The following is a 13180-nucleotide window of genomic DNA, read 5'->3' as shown; positions in this document are numbered from 1 at the left end:
CGGCCCCCTTACCTCTGCCCAGCCCGCTCACGGGCACCTGCCCCCGGGCTCCCCTCCGCCGTCGGGCACAGGCCACCGCTCCACGGGGGGCTCCAGAGGCCTCGGGAAAGGGAAGGGAAGAGGAAGAGAAGCTGAGAGGCACCTCGTGCCAGAGCCCAGCCCCAACAACAGCCCCCAGGGCCCCCACCCCAGCTGGGCAGACCCTGCCTCACCCCACTCCCGCCACCCCCAGGGCGGGAGCACGGCGATGGGGGGGAGGAAAACGCAAGGGAGGAGAGTGCAGGGGCGCAAAGGAGAACGGGAGCTGGGGAGACGGGAGCAGCCCCAACACGGGGGCCCCCGCAAAGCACCGCGGCACCCTGACCCCACCGCACCCAGGCAGCCCAGTGCCCCCGGCACCGGGGACAGGGCTGCGACAGGGAGCACCAGCAGCCCAACGCCCTGAGGGGACACGGAAGGGGCCCGGGGAAGAAGGGGCCCGGGGAAGAAGGGGCCCAGGCACCGTCGTGGCACGGAGCTCTTCACAAAGTCCCACGGCAAGGCCAGAGCCAGGGCAGCCGCATCCCGGCTCCGGCTGGACCCCCCACCCTCCACCCCCGGCCGCGGGGTCGCGGTGCCCAGCCCGGGGCCGGCTCCGGCACAGGGCCAGCACCCCCCGGCCCCGGGGGGCTCGGGGCGGCCCCGGCTCCCTCCGGCAGAAGCGGCCGCACCCCCCTGGGCGCTCGCCCCCGGCCCCGCAGGGGCACGGGGCCCCCGACGCCGCCCTGCGGCACCCGCCGCCCCCGGGAAAGCCAAACTCAAAAGGGAAAAAAACCAAAAGGAACGGCTGCAGCTCCAAACCATAAACACAACAAGCTAAAACAACAACAGAAGGCAAACAAAAAGCCCCCCACAAACACTCACGCTCGCACCTCACGGCACCACAGCCCCACAGCCACGCAGCCCCACGCACACGCCAAGGCTTTCCCGGGAACAGCGGGCGCCAGCAGCACCCAAGACGATGCCGCGACCGGGGCGGTGGCCGGGAGCCCGCACCCCACGGCACCGAGGACGGGCACCCGAGGCGGGCCCCCGCCGGCAGGGACCCGCGGCCGCCCCGGGCCGAGCCCCCCGGGAAAGGCGGCGCCGGTCCCACGCCAGCCCCGACCCCGGGCTGCTCCCGGCAGCCCGCCGCGGCCGTGGCCACCACCGCCAGCCCTCCTGCCGGGGGACACAGAGCTCAGGGCCACGGCGGGACGGGGACGGGGACGGGGACGAAAGACACGCCAAATCCCACTCTCACCTACAACGGACGCGGCCGCAGGACCTGGGAAATGCTCCACCGCTGGCCAAGCGCCGGCTCCAGGTGAAGCAAAGGATGGAGGCAGCCGGCCCTGCAACGGGAAGGCCGCCCCAAAGCAGAGGGGCAGGCAAGGACGTCGGTGAACGCGGCCGGGACCCAACGCCCCCGGGCACCTCCCGCCCCGGCCCCGGCCCGCCACCCCCGGCCCCCTTACCTCTGCCCAGCCCGCTCACGGGCACCTGCCCCCGGGCTCCCCTCCGCCGTCGGGCACAGGCCACCGCTCCACGGGGGGTTCCAGAGGCCTCGGGAAAGGGAAGGGAAGAGGAAGAGAAGCTGAGAGGCACCTCGTGCCAGAGCCCAGCCCCAACAACAGCCCCCAGGGCCCCCACCGCAGCTGGGCAGACCCTGCCTCACCCCACTCCCGCCACCCCCAGGGCGGGAGCACGGCGATGGGGGGGGAGGAAAACGCAAGGGAGGAGAGCGCAGGGGCGCAAAGGAGAACGGGAGCTGGGGAGACGGGAGCAGCCCCAACACGGGGGCAGCCCCAACACGGGGGCCCCCGCAAAGCACCGCGGCACCCTGACCCCACAGCACCCAGGCAGCCCAGTGCCCCCGGCACCGGGGACAGGGCTGCGACAGGGAGCACCAGCAGCCCAACGCCCTGAGGGGACACGGAAGGGGCCCGGGGAAGAAGGGGCCCGGGGAAGAAGGGGCCCAGGCACCGTCGTGGCACGGAGCTCTTCACAAAGTCCCACGGCAAGGCCAGAGCCAGGGCAGCCGCATCCCGGCTCCGGCTGGACCCCCCACCCTCCACCCCCGGCCGCGGGGTCGCGGTGCCCAGCCCGGGGCCGGCTCCGGCACAGGGCCAGCACCCCCCGGCCCCGGGGGGCTCGGGGCGGCCCCGGCTCCCTCCGGCAGAAGCGGCCGCACCCCCCTGGGCGCTCGCCCCCGGCCCCGCAGGGGCACGGGGCCCCCGACGCCGCCCTGCGGCACCCGCCGCCCCCGGGAAAGCCAAACTCAAAAGGGAAAAAAACCAAAAGGAACGGCTGCAGCTCCAAACCATAAACACAACAAGCTAAAACAACAACAGAAGGCAAACAAAAAGCCCCCCACAAACACTCACGCTCGCACCTCACGGCACCACAGCCCCACAGCCACGCAGCCCCACGCACACGCCAAGGCTTTCCCGGGAACAGCGGGCGCCAGCAGCACCCAAGACGATGCCGCGACCGGGGCGGTGGCCGGGAGCCCGCACCCCACGGCACCGAGGACGGGCACCCGAGGCGGGCCCCCGCCGGCAGGGACCCGCGGCCGCCCCGGGCCGAGCCCCCCGGGAAAGGCGGCGCCGGTCCCACGCCAGCCCCGACCCCGGGCTGCTCCCGGCAGCCCGCCGCGGCCGTGGCCACCACCGCCAGCCCTCCTGCCGGGGGACACAGAGCTCAGGGCCACGGCGGGACGGGGACGGGGACGGGGACGAAAGACACGCCAAATCCCACTCTCACCTACAACGGACGCGGCCGCAGGACCTGGGAAATGCTCCACCGCTGGCCAAGCGCCGGCTCCAGGTGAAGCAAAGGATGGAGGCAGCCGGCCCTGCAACGGGAAGGCCGCCCCAAAGCAGAGGGGCAGGCAAGGACGTCGGTGAACGCGGCCGGGACCCAACGCCCCCCGGGCACCTCCCGCCCCGGCCCCGGCCCGCCACCCCCGGCCCCCTTACCTCTGCCCAGCCCGCTCACGGGCACCTGCCCCCGGGCTCCCCTCCGCCGTCGGGCACAGGCCACCGCTCCACGGGGGGTTCCAGAGGCCTCGGGAAAGGGAAGGGAAGAGGAAGAGAAGCTGAGAGGCACCTCGTGCCAGAGCCCAGCCCCAACAACAGCCCCCAGGGCCCCCACCCCAGCTGGGCAGACCCTGCCTCACCCCACTCCCGCCACCCCCAGGGCGGGAGCACGGCGATGGGGGGGGGGGAGGAAAACGCAAGGGAGGAGAGCGCAGGGGCGCAAAGGAGAACGGGAGCTGGGGAGACGGGAGCAGCCCCAACACGGGGGCAGCCCCAACACGGGGGCCCCCGCAAAGCACCGCGGCACCCTGACCCCACAGCACCCAGGCAGCCCAGTGCCCCCGGCACCGGGGACAGGGCTGCGACAGGGAGCACCAGCAGCCCAACGCCCTGAGGGGACACGGAAGGGGCCCGGGGAAGAAGGGGCCCGGGGAAGAAGGGGCCCAGGCACCGTCGTGGCACGGAGCTCTTCACAAAGTCCCACGGCAAGGCCAGAGCCAGGGCAGCCGCATCCCAGCTCCGGCTGGACCCCCCACCCTCCACCCCCGGCCGCGGGGTCGCGGTGCCCAGCCCGGGGCCGGCTCCGGCACAGGGCCAGCACCCCCCGGCCCCGGGGGGCTCGGGGCGGCCCCGGCTCCCTCCGGCAGAAGCGGCCGCCCCCCCCTGGGCGCTCGCCCCCGGCCCCGCAGGGGCACGGGGCCCCCGACGCCGCCCTGCGGCACCCGCCGCCCCCGGGAAAGCCAAACTCAAAAGGGAAAAAAACCAAAAGGAACGGCTGCAGCTCCAAACCATAAACACAACAAGCTAAAACAACAACAGAAGGCAAACAAAAAGCCCCCCACAAACACTCACGCTCGCACCTCACGGCACCACAGCCCCACAGCCACGCAGCCCCACGCACACGCCAAGGCTTTCCCGGGAACAGCGGGCGCCAGCAGCACCCAAGACGATGCCGCGACCGGGGCGGTGGCCGGGAGCCCGCACCCCACGGCACCGAGGACGGGCACCCGAGGCGGGCCCCCGCCGGCAGGGACCCGCGGCCGCCCCGGGCCGAGCCCCCCGGGAAAGGCGGCGCCGGTCCCACGCCAGCCCCGACCCCGGGCTGCTCCCGGCAGCCCGCCGCGGCCGTGGCCACCACCGCCAGCCCTCCTGCCGGGGGACACAGAGCTCAGGGCCACGGCGGGACGGGGACGGGGACGGGGACGAAAGACACGCCAAATCCCACTCTCACCTACAACGGACGCGGCCGCAGGACCTGGGAAATGCTCCACCGCTGGCCAAGCGCCGGCTCCAGGTGAAGCAAAGGATGGAGGCAGCCGGCCCTGCAACGGGAAGGCCGCCCCAAAGCAGAGGGGCAGGCAAGGACGTCGGTGAACGCGGCCGGGACCCAACGCCCCCGGGCACCTCCCGCCCCGGCCCCGGCCCGCCACCCCCGGCCCCCTTACCTCTGCCCAGCCCGCTCACGGGCACCTGCCCCCGGGCTCCCCTCCGCCGTCGGGCACAGGCCACCGCTCCACGGGGGGCTCCAGAGGCCTCGGGAAAGGGAAGGGAAGAGGAAGAGAAGCTGAGAGGCACCTCGTGCCAGAGCCCAGCCCCAACAACAGCCCCCAGGGCCCCCACCCCAGCTGGGCAGACCCTGCCTCACCCCACTCCCGCCACCCCCAGGGCGGGAGCACGGCGATGGGGGGGGAGGAAAACGCAAGGGAGGAGAGCGCAGGGGCGCAAAGGAGAACGGGAGCTGGGGAGACGGGAGCAGCCCCAACACGGGGGCCCCCGCAAAGCACCGCGGCACCCTGACCCCACCACACCCAGGCAGCCCAGTGCCCCCGGCACCGGGGACAGGGCTGCGACAGGGAGCACCAGCAGCCCAACGCCCTGAGGGGACACGGAAGGGGCCCGGGGAAGAAGGGGCCCGGGGAAGAAGGGGCCCAGGCACCGTCGTGGCACGGAGCTCTTCACAAAGTCCCACGGCAAGGCCAGAGCCAGGGCAGCCGCATCCCGGCTCCGGCTGGACCCCCCACCCTCCACCCCCGGCCGCGGGGTCGCGGTGCCCAGCCCGGGGCCGGCTCCGGCACAGGGCCAGCACCCCCCGGCCCCGGGGGCCCGGGGCGGCCCCGGCTCCCCCCGGCAGAAGCGGCCGCACCCCCTGGGCGCTCGCCCCCGGCCCCGCAGGGGCACGGGGCCCCCGACGCCGCCCTGCGGCACCCGCCGCCCCCGGGAAAGCCAAACTCAAAAGGGAAAAAAACCAAAAGGAACGGCTGCAGCTCCAAACCATAAACACAACAAGCTAAAACAACAACAGAAGGCAAACAAAAAGCCCCCCACAAACACTCACGCTCGCACCTCACGGCACCACAGCCCCACAGCCACGCAGCCCCACGCACACGCCAAGGCTTTCCCGGGAACAGCGGGCGCCAGCAGCACCCAAGACGATGCCGCGACCGGGGCGGTGGCCGGGAGCCCGCACCCCACGGCACCGAGGACGGGCACCCGAGGCGGGCCCCCGCCGGCAGGGACCCGCGGCCGCCCCGGGCCGAACCCCCTGGGAAAGGCGGCGCCGGTCCCACGCCAGCCCCGACCCCGGGCTGCTCCCGGCAGCCCGCCGCGGCCGTGGCCACCACCGCCAGCCCTCCTGCCGGGGGACACAGAGCTCAGGGCCACGGCGGGACGGGGACGGGGACTGGGACGGGGACGAAAGACACGCCAAATCCCACTCTCACCTACAACGGACGTGGCCGCAGGACCTGGGAAATGCTCCACCGCTGGCCAAGCGCCGGCTCCAGGTGAAGCAAAGGATGGAGGCAGCCGGCCCTGCAACGGGAAGGCCGCCCCAAAGCAGAGGGGCAGGCAAGGACGTCGGTGAACGCGGCCGGGACCCAACGCCCCCCGGGCACCTCCCGCCCCGGCCCCGGCCCGCCACCCCCGGCCCCCTTACCTCTGCCCAGCCCGCTCACGGGCACCTGCCCCCGGGCTCCCCTCCGCCGTCGGGCACAGGCCACCGCTCCACGGGGAGCTCCAGAGGCCTCGGGAAAGGGAAGGGAAGAGGAAGAGAAGCTGAGAGGCACCTCGTGCCAGAGCCCAGCCCCAACAACAGCCCCCAGGGCCCCCACCGCAGCTGGGCAGACCCTGCCTCACCCCACTCCCGCCACCCCCAGGGCGGGAGCACGGCGATGGGGGGGGGAGGAAAACGCAAGGGAGGAGAGCGCAGGGGCGCAAAGGAGAACGGGAGCTGGGGAGACGGGAGCAGCCCCAACACGGGGGCCCCCGCAAAGCACCGCGGCACCCTGACCCCACCACACCCAGGCAGCCCAGTGCCCCCGGCACCGGGGACAGGGCTGCGACAGGGAGCACCAGCAGCCCAACGCCCTGAGGGGACACGGAAGGGGCCCGGGGAAGAAGGGGCCCGGGGAAGAAGGGGCCCAGGCACCGTCGTGGCACGGAGCTCTTCACAAAGTCCCACGGCAAGGCCAGAGCCAGGGCAGCCGCATCCCGGCTCCGGCTGGACCCCCCACCCTCCACCCCCGGCCGCGGGGTCGCGGTGCCCAGCCCGGGGCCGGCTCCGGCACAGGGCCAGCACCCCCCGGCCCCGGGGGGCTCGGGGCGGCCCCGGCTCCCTCCGGCAGAAGCGGCCGCACCCCCCTGGGCGCTCGCCCCCGGCCCCGCAGGGGCACGGGGCCCCCGACGCCGCCCTGCGGCACCCGCGGCCCCGGGAAAGCCAAACTCAAAAGGGAAAAAACCAAAAGGAACGGCTGCAGCTCCAAACCATAAACACAACAAGCTAAAACAACAACAGAAGGCAAACAAAAAGCCCCCCACAAACACTCACGCTCGCACCTCACGGCACCACAGCCCCACAGCCACGCAGCCCCACGCACACGCCAAGGCTTTCCCGGGAACAGCGGGCGCCAGCAGCACCCAAGACGATGCCGCGACCGGGGCGGTGGCCGGGAGCCCGCACCCCACGGCACCGAGGACGGGCACCCGAGGCGGGCCCCCGCCGGCAGGGACCCGCGGCCGCCCCGGGCCGAACCCCCTGGGAAAGGCGGCGCCGGTCCCACGCCAGCCCCGACCCCGGGCTGCTCCCGGCAGCCCGCCGCGGCCGTGGCCACCACCGCCAGCCCTCCTGCCGGGGGACACAGAGCTCAGGGCCACGGCGGGACGGGGACGGGGACTGGGACGGGGACGAAAGACACGCCAAATCCCACTCTCACCTACAACGGACGTGGCCGCAGGACCTGGGAAATGCTCCACCGCTGGCCAAGCGCCGGCTCCAGGTGAAGCAAAGGATGGAGGCAGCCGGCCCTGCAACGGGAAGGCCGCCCCAAAGCAGAGGGGCAGGCAAGGACGTCGGTGAACGCGGCCGGGACCCAACGCCCCCCGGGCACCTCCCGCCCCGGCCCCGGCCCGCCACCCCCGGCCCCCTTACCTCTGCCCAGCCCGCTCACGGGCACCTGCCCCCGGGCTCCCCTCCGCCGTCGGGCACAGGCCACCGCTCCACGGGGAGCTCCAGAGGCCTCGGGAAAGGGAAGGGAAGAGGAAGAGAAGCTGAGAGGCACCTCGTGCCAGAGCCCAGCCCCAACAACAGCCCCCAGGGCCCCCACCGCAGCTGGGCAGACCCTGCCTCACCCCACTCCCGCCACCCCCAGGGCGGGAGCACGGCGATGGGGGGGGGAGGAAAACGCAAGGGAGGAGAGCGCAGGGGCGCAAAGGAGAACGGGAGCTGGGGAGACGGGAGCAGCCCCAACTTGGGGGCCCCCGCAAAGCACCGCGGCACCCTGACCCCACCGCACCCAGGCAGCCCAGTGCCCCCGGCACCGGGGACAGGGCTGCAACAGGGAGCACCAGCAGCCCAACGCCCTGAGGGGACACGGAAGGGGCCCGGGGAAGAAGGGGCCCGGGGAAGAAGGGGCCCAGGCACCGTCGTGGCACTGAGCTCTTCACAAAGTCCCACGGCAAGGCCAGAGCCAGGGCAGCCGCATCCCGGCTCCGGCTGGACCCCCCACCCTCCACCCCCGGCCGCGGGGTCGCGGTGCCCAGCCCGGGGCCGGCTCCGGCACAGGGCCAGCACCCCCCGGCCCCGGGGGGCCCGGGGCGGCCCCGGCTCCCTCCGGCAGACGCGGCCGCCCCCCCGTGGGCGCTCGCCCCCGGCCCCGCAGGGGCACGGGGCCCCCGACGCCGCCCTGCGGCACCCGCCGCCCCCGGGAAAGCCAAACTCAAAAGGGAAAAAAACCAAAAGGAACGGCTGCAGCTCCAAACCATAAACACAACAAGCTAAAACAACAACAGAAGGCAAACAAAAAGCCCCCCACAAACACTCACGCTCGCACCTCACGGCACCACAGCCCCACAGCCACGCAGCCCCACGCACACGCCAAGGCTTTCCCGGGAACAGCGGGCGCCAGCAGCACCCAAGACGATGCCGCGACCGGGGCGGTGGCCGGGAGCCCGCACCCCACGGCACCGAGGACGGGCACCCGAGGCGGGCCCCCGCCGGCAGGGACCCGCGGCCGCCCCGGGCCGAGCCCCCCGGGAAAGGCGGCGCCAGTCCCACGCCAGCCCCGACCCCGGGCTGCTCCCGGCAGCCCGCCGCGGCCGTGGCCACCACCGCCAGCCCTCCTGCCGGGGGACACAGAGCTCAGGGCCACGGCGGGACGGGGACGGGGACTGGGACGGGGACGAAAGACACGCCAAATCCCACTCTCACCTACAACGGACGTGGCCGCAGGACCTGGGAAATGCTCCACCGCTGGCCAAGCGCCGGCTCCAGGTGAAGCAAAGGATGGAGGCAGCCGGCCCTGCAACGGGAAGGCCGCCCCAAAGCAGAGGGGCAGGCAAGGACGTCGGTGAACGCGGCCGGGACCCAACGCCCCCCGGGCACCTCCCGCCCCGGCCCCGGCCCGCCACCCCCGGCCCCCTTACCTCTGCCCAGCCCGCTCACGGGCACCTGCCCCCGGGCTCCCGTCCGCCGTCGGGCACAGGCCACCGCTCCACGGGGGGTTCCAGAGGCCTCGGGAAAGGGAAGGGAAGAGGAAGAGAAGCTGAGAGGCACCTCGTGCCAGAGCCCAGCCCCAACAACAGCCCCCAGGGCCCCCACCCCAGCTGGGCAGACCCTGCCTCACCCCACTCCCGCCACCCCCAGGGCGGGAGCACGGCGATGGGGGGGGAGGAAAACGCAAGGGAGGAGAGCGCAGGGGCGCAAAGGAGAACGGGAGCTGGGGAGACGGGAGCAGCCCCAACACGGGGGCCCCCGCAAAGCACCGCGGCACCCTGACCCCACCACACCCAGGCAGCCCAGTGCCCCCGGCACCGGGGACAGGGCTGCGACAGGGAGCACCAGCAGCCCAACGCCCTGAGGGGACACGGAAGGGGCCCGGGGAAGAAGGGGCCCGGGGAAGAAGGGGCCCAGGCACCGTCGTGGCACGGAGCTCTTCACAAAGCCCCACGGCAAGGCCAGAGCCAGGGCAGCCGCATCCCGGCTCCGGCTGGACCCCCCACCCTCCACCCCCGGCCGCGGGGTCGCGGTGCCCAGCCCGGGGCCGGCTCCGGCACAGGGCCAGCACCCCCCGGCCCCGGGGGGCTCGGGGCGGCCCCGGCTCCCTCCGGCAGAAGCGGCCGCACCCCCCTGGGCGCTCGCCCCCGGCCCCGCAGGGGCACGGGGCCCCCGACGCCGCCCTGCGGCACCCGCCGCCCCCGGGAAAGCCAAACTCAAAAGGGAAAAAAACCAAAAGGAACGGCTGCAGCTCCAAACCATAAACACAACAAGCTAAAACAACAACAGAAGGCAAACAAAAAGCCCCCCACAAACACTCACGCTCGCACCTCACGGCACCACAGCCCCACAGCCACGCAGCCCCACGCACACGCCAAGGCTTTCCCGGGAACAGCGGGCGCCAGCAGCACCCAAGACGATGCCGCGACCGGGGCGGTGGCCGGGAGCCCGCACCCCACGGCACCGAGGACGGGCACCCGAGGCGGGCCCCCGCCGGCAGGGACCCGCGGCCGCCCCGGGCCGAGCCCCCCGGGAAAGGCGGCGCCGGTCCCACGCCAGCCCCGACCCCGGGCTGCTCCCGGCAGCCCGCCGCGGCCGTGGCCACCACCGCCAGCCCTCCTGCCGGGGGACACAGAGCTCAGGGCCACGGCGGGACGGGGACGGGGACGGGGACGGGGACGAAAGACACGCCAAATCCCACTCTCACCTACAACGGACGTGGCCGCAGGACCTGGGAAATGCTCCACCGCTGGCCAAGCGCCGGCTCCAGGTGAAGCAAAGGATGGAGGCAGCCGGCCCTGCAACGGGAAGGCCGCCCCAAAGCAGAGGGGCAGGCAAGGACGTCGGTGAACGCGGCCGGGACCCAACGCCCCCCGGGCACCTCCCGCCCCGGCCCCGGCCCGCCACCCCCGGCCCCCTTACCTCTGCCCAGCCCGCTCACGGGCACCTGCCCCCGGGCTCCCGTCCGCCGTCGGGCACAGGCCACCGCTCCACGGGGGGCTCCAGAGGCCTCGGGAAAGGGAAGGGAAGAGGAAGAGAAGCTGAGAGGCACCTCGTGCCAGAGCCCAGCCCCAACAACAGCCCCCAGGGCCCCCACCCCAGCTGGGCAGACCCTGCCTCACCCCACTCCCGCCACCCCCAGGGCGGGAGCACGGCGATGGGGGGGGGAGGAAAACGCAAGGGAGGAGAGCGCAGGGGCGCAAAGGAGAACGGGAGCTGGGGAGACGGGAGCAGCCCCAACACGGGGGCCCCCGCAAAGCACCGCGGCACCCTGACCCCACCACACCCAGGCAGCCCAGTGCCCCCGGCACCGGGGACAGGGCTGCGACAGGGAGCACCAGCAGCCCAACGCCCTGAGGGGACACGGAAGGGGCCCGGGGAAGAAGGGGCCCGGGGAAGAAGGGGCCCAGGCACCGTCGTGGCACGGAGCTCTTCACAAAGCCCCACGGCAAGGCCAGAGCCAGGGCAGCCGCATCCCGGCTCCGGCTGGACCCCCCACCCTCCACCCCCGGCCGCGGGGTCGCGGTGCCCAGCCCGGGGCCGGCTCCGGCACAGGGCCAGCACCCCCCGGCCCCGGGGGGCTCGGGGCGGCCCCGGCTCCCTCCGGCAGAAGCGGCCGCACCCCCCTGGGCGCTCGCCCCCGGCCCCGCAGGGGCACGGGGCCCCCGACGCCGCCCTGCGGCACCCGCCGCCCCCGGGAAAGCCAAACTCAAAAGGGAAAAAAACCAAAAGGAACGGCTGCAGCTCCAAACCATAAACACAACAAGCTAAAACAACAACAGAAGGCAAACAAAAAGCCCCCCACAAACACTCACGCTCGCACCTCACGGCACCACAGCCCCACAGCCACGCAGCCCCACGCACACGCCAAGGCTTTCCCGGGAACAGCGGGCGCCAGCAGCACCCAAGACGATGCCGCGACCGGGGCGGTGGCCGGGAGCCCGCACCCCACGGCACCGAGGACGGGCACCCGAGGCGGGCCCCCGCCGGCAGGGACCCGCGGCCGCCCCGGGCCGAGCCCCCGGGAAAGGCGGCGCCGGTCCCACGCCAGCCCCGACCCCGGGCTGCTCCCGGCAGCCCGCCGCGGCCGTGGCCACCACCGCCAGCCCTCCTGCCGGGGGACACAGAGCTCAGGGCCACGGCGGGACGGGGACGGGGACTGGGACGGGGACGAAAGACACGCCAAATCCCACTCTCACCTACAACGGACGTGGCCGCAGGACCTGGGAAATGCTCCACCGCTGGCCAAGCGCCGGCTCCAGGTGAAGCAAAGGATGGAGGCAGCCGGCCCTGCAACGGGAAGGCCGCCCCAAAGCAGAGGGGCAGGCAAGGACGTCGGTGAACGCGGCCGGGACCCAACGCCCCCCGGGCACCTCCCGCCCCGGCCCCGGCCCGCCACCCCCGGCCCCCTTACCTCTGCCCAGCCCGCTCACGGGCACCTGCCCCCGGGCTCCCGTCCGCCGTCGGGCACAGGCCACCGCTCCACGGGGGGTTCCAGAGGCCTCGGGAAAGGGAAGGGAAGAGGAAGAGAAGCTGAGAGGCACCTCGTGCCAGAGCCCAGCCCCAACAACAGCCCCCAGGGCCCCCACCCCAGCTGGGCAGACCCTGCCTCACCCCACTCCCGCCACCCCCAGGGCGGGAGCACGGCGATGGGGGGGGGAGGAAAACGCAAGGGAGGAGAGCGCAGGGGCGCAAAGGAGAACGGGAGCTGGGGAGACGGGAGCAGCCCCAACACGGGGGCCCCCGCAAAGCACCGCGGCACCCTGACCCCACCGCACCCAGGCAGCCCAGTGCCCCCGGCACCGGGGACGGGGCTGCGACAGGGAGCACCAGCAGCCCAACGCCCTGAGGGGACACGGAAGGGGCCCGCGGAAGAAGGGGCCCGGGGAAAAAGGGGCCCAGGCACCGTCGTGGCACTGAGCTCTTCACAAAGCCCCACGGCAAGGCCAGAGCCAGGGCAGCCGCATCCCGGCTCCGGCTGGACCCCCCACCCTCCACCCCTGGCCGCGGGGTCGCGGTGCCCAGCCCGGGGCCGGCTCCGGCACAGGGCCAGCACCCCCCGGCCCCGGGGGGCTCGGGGCGGCCCCGGCTCCCTCCGGCAGAAGCGGCCGCACCCCCCTGGGCGCTCGCCCCCGGCCCCGCAGGGGCACGGGGCCCCCGACGCCGCCCTGCGGCACCCGCCGCCCCCGGGAAAGCCAAACTCAAAAGGGAAAAAAACCAAAAGGAACGGCTGCAGCTCCAAACCATAAACACAACAAGCTAAAACAACAACAGAAGGCAAACAAAAAGCCCCCCACAAACACTCACGCTCGCACCTCACGGCACCACAGCCCCACAGCCACGCAGCCCCACGCACACGCCAAGGCTTTCCCGGGAACAGCGGGCGCCAGCAGCACCCAAGACGATGCCGCGACCGGGGCGGTGGCCGGGAGCCCGCACCCCACGGCACCGAGGACGGGCACCCGAGGCGGGCCCCCGCCGGCAGGGACCCGCGGCCGCCCCGGGCCGAGCCCCCCGGGAAAGGCGGCGCCGGTCCCACGCCAGCCCCGACCCCGGGCTGCTCCCGGCAGCCCGCCGCGGCCGTGGCCACCACCGCCAGCCCTCCTGCCGGGGGACACAGAGCTCAGGGCCA

This window comes from Nipponia nippon, unplaced genomic scaffold (assembly GCF_047370975.1).
Source record: "Nipponia nippon isolate SJK-2023a ecotype South Korea unplaced genomic scaffold, ASM4737097v1 scaffold_19, whole genome shotgun sequence".
In the NCBI taxonomy this organism is placed as follows: Eukaryota; Metazoa; Chordata; class Aves; order Pelecaniformes; family Threskiornithidae; genus Nipponia; species Nipponia nippon.
Note: the sequence above shows the minus strand (reverse complement) of the source record.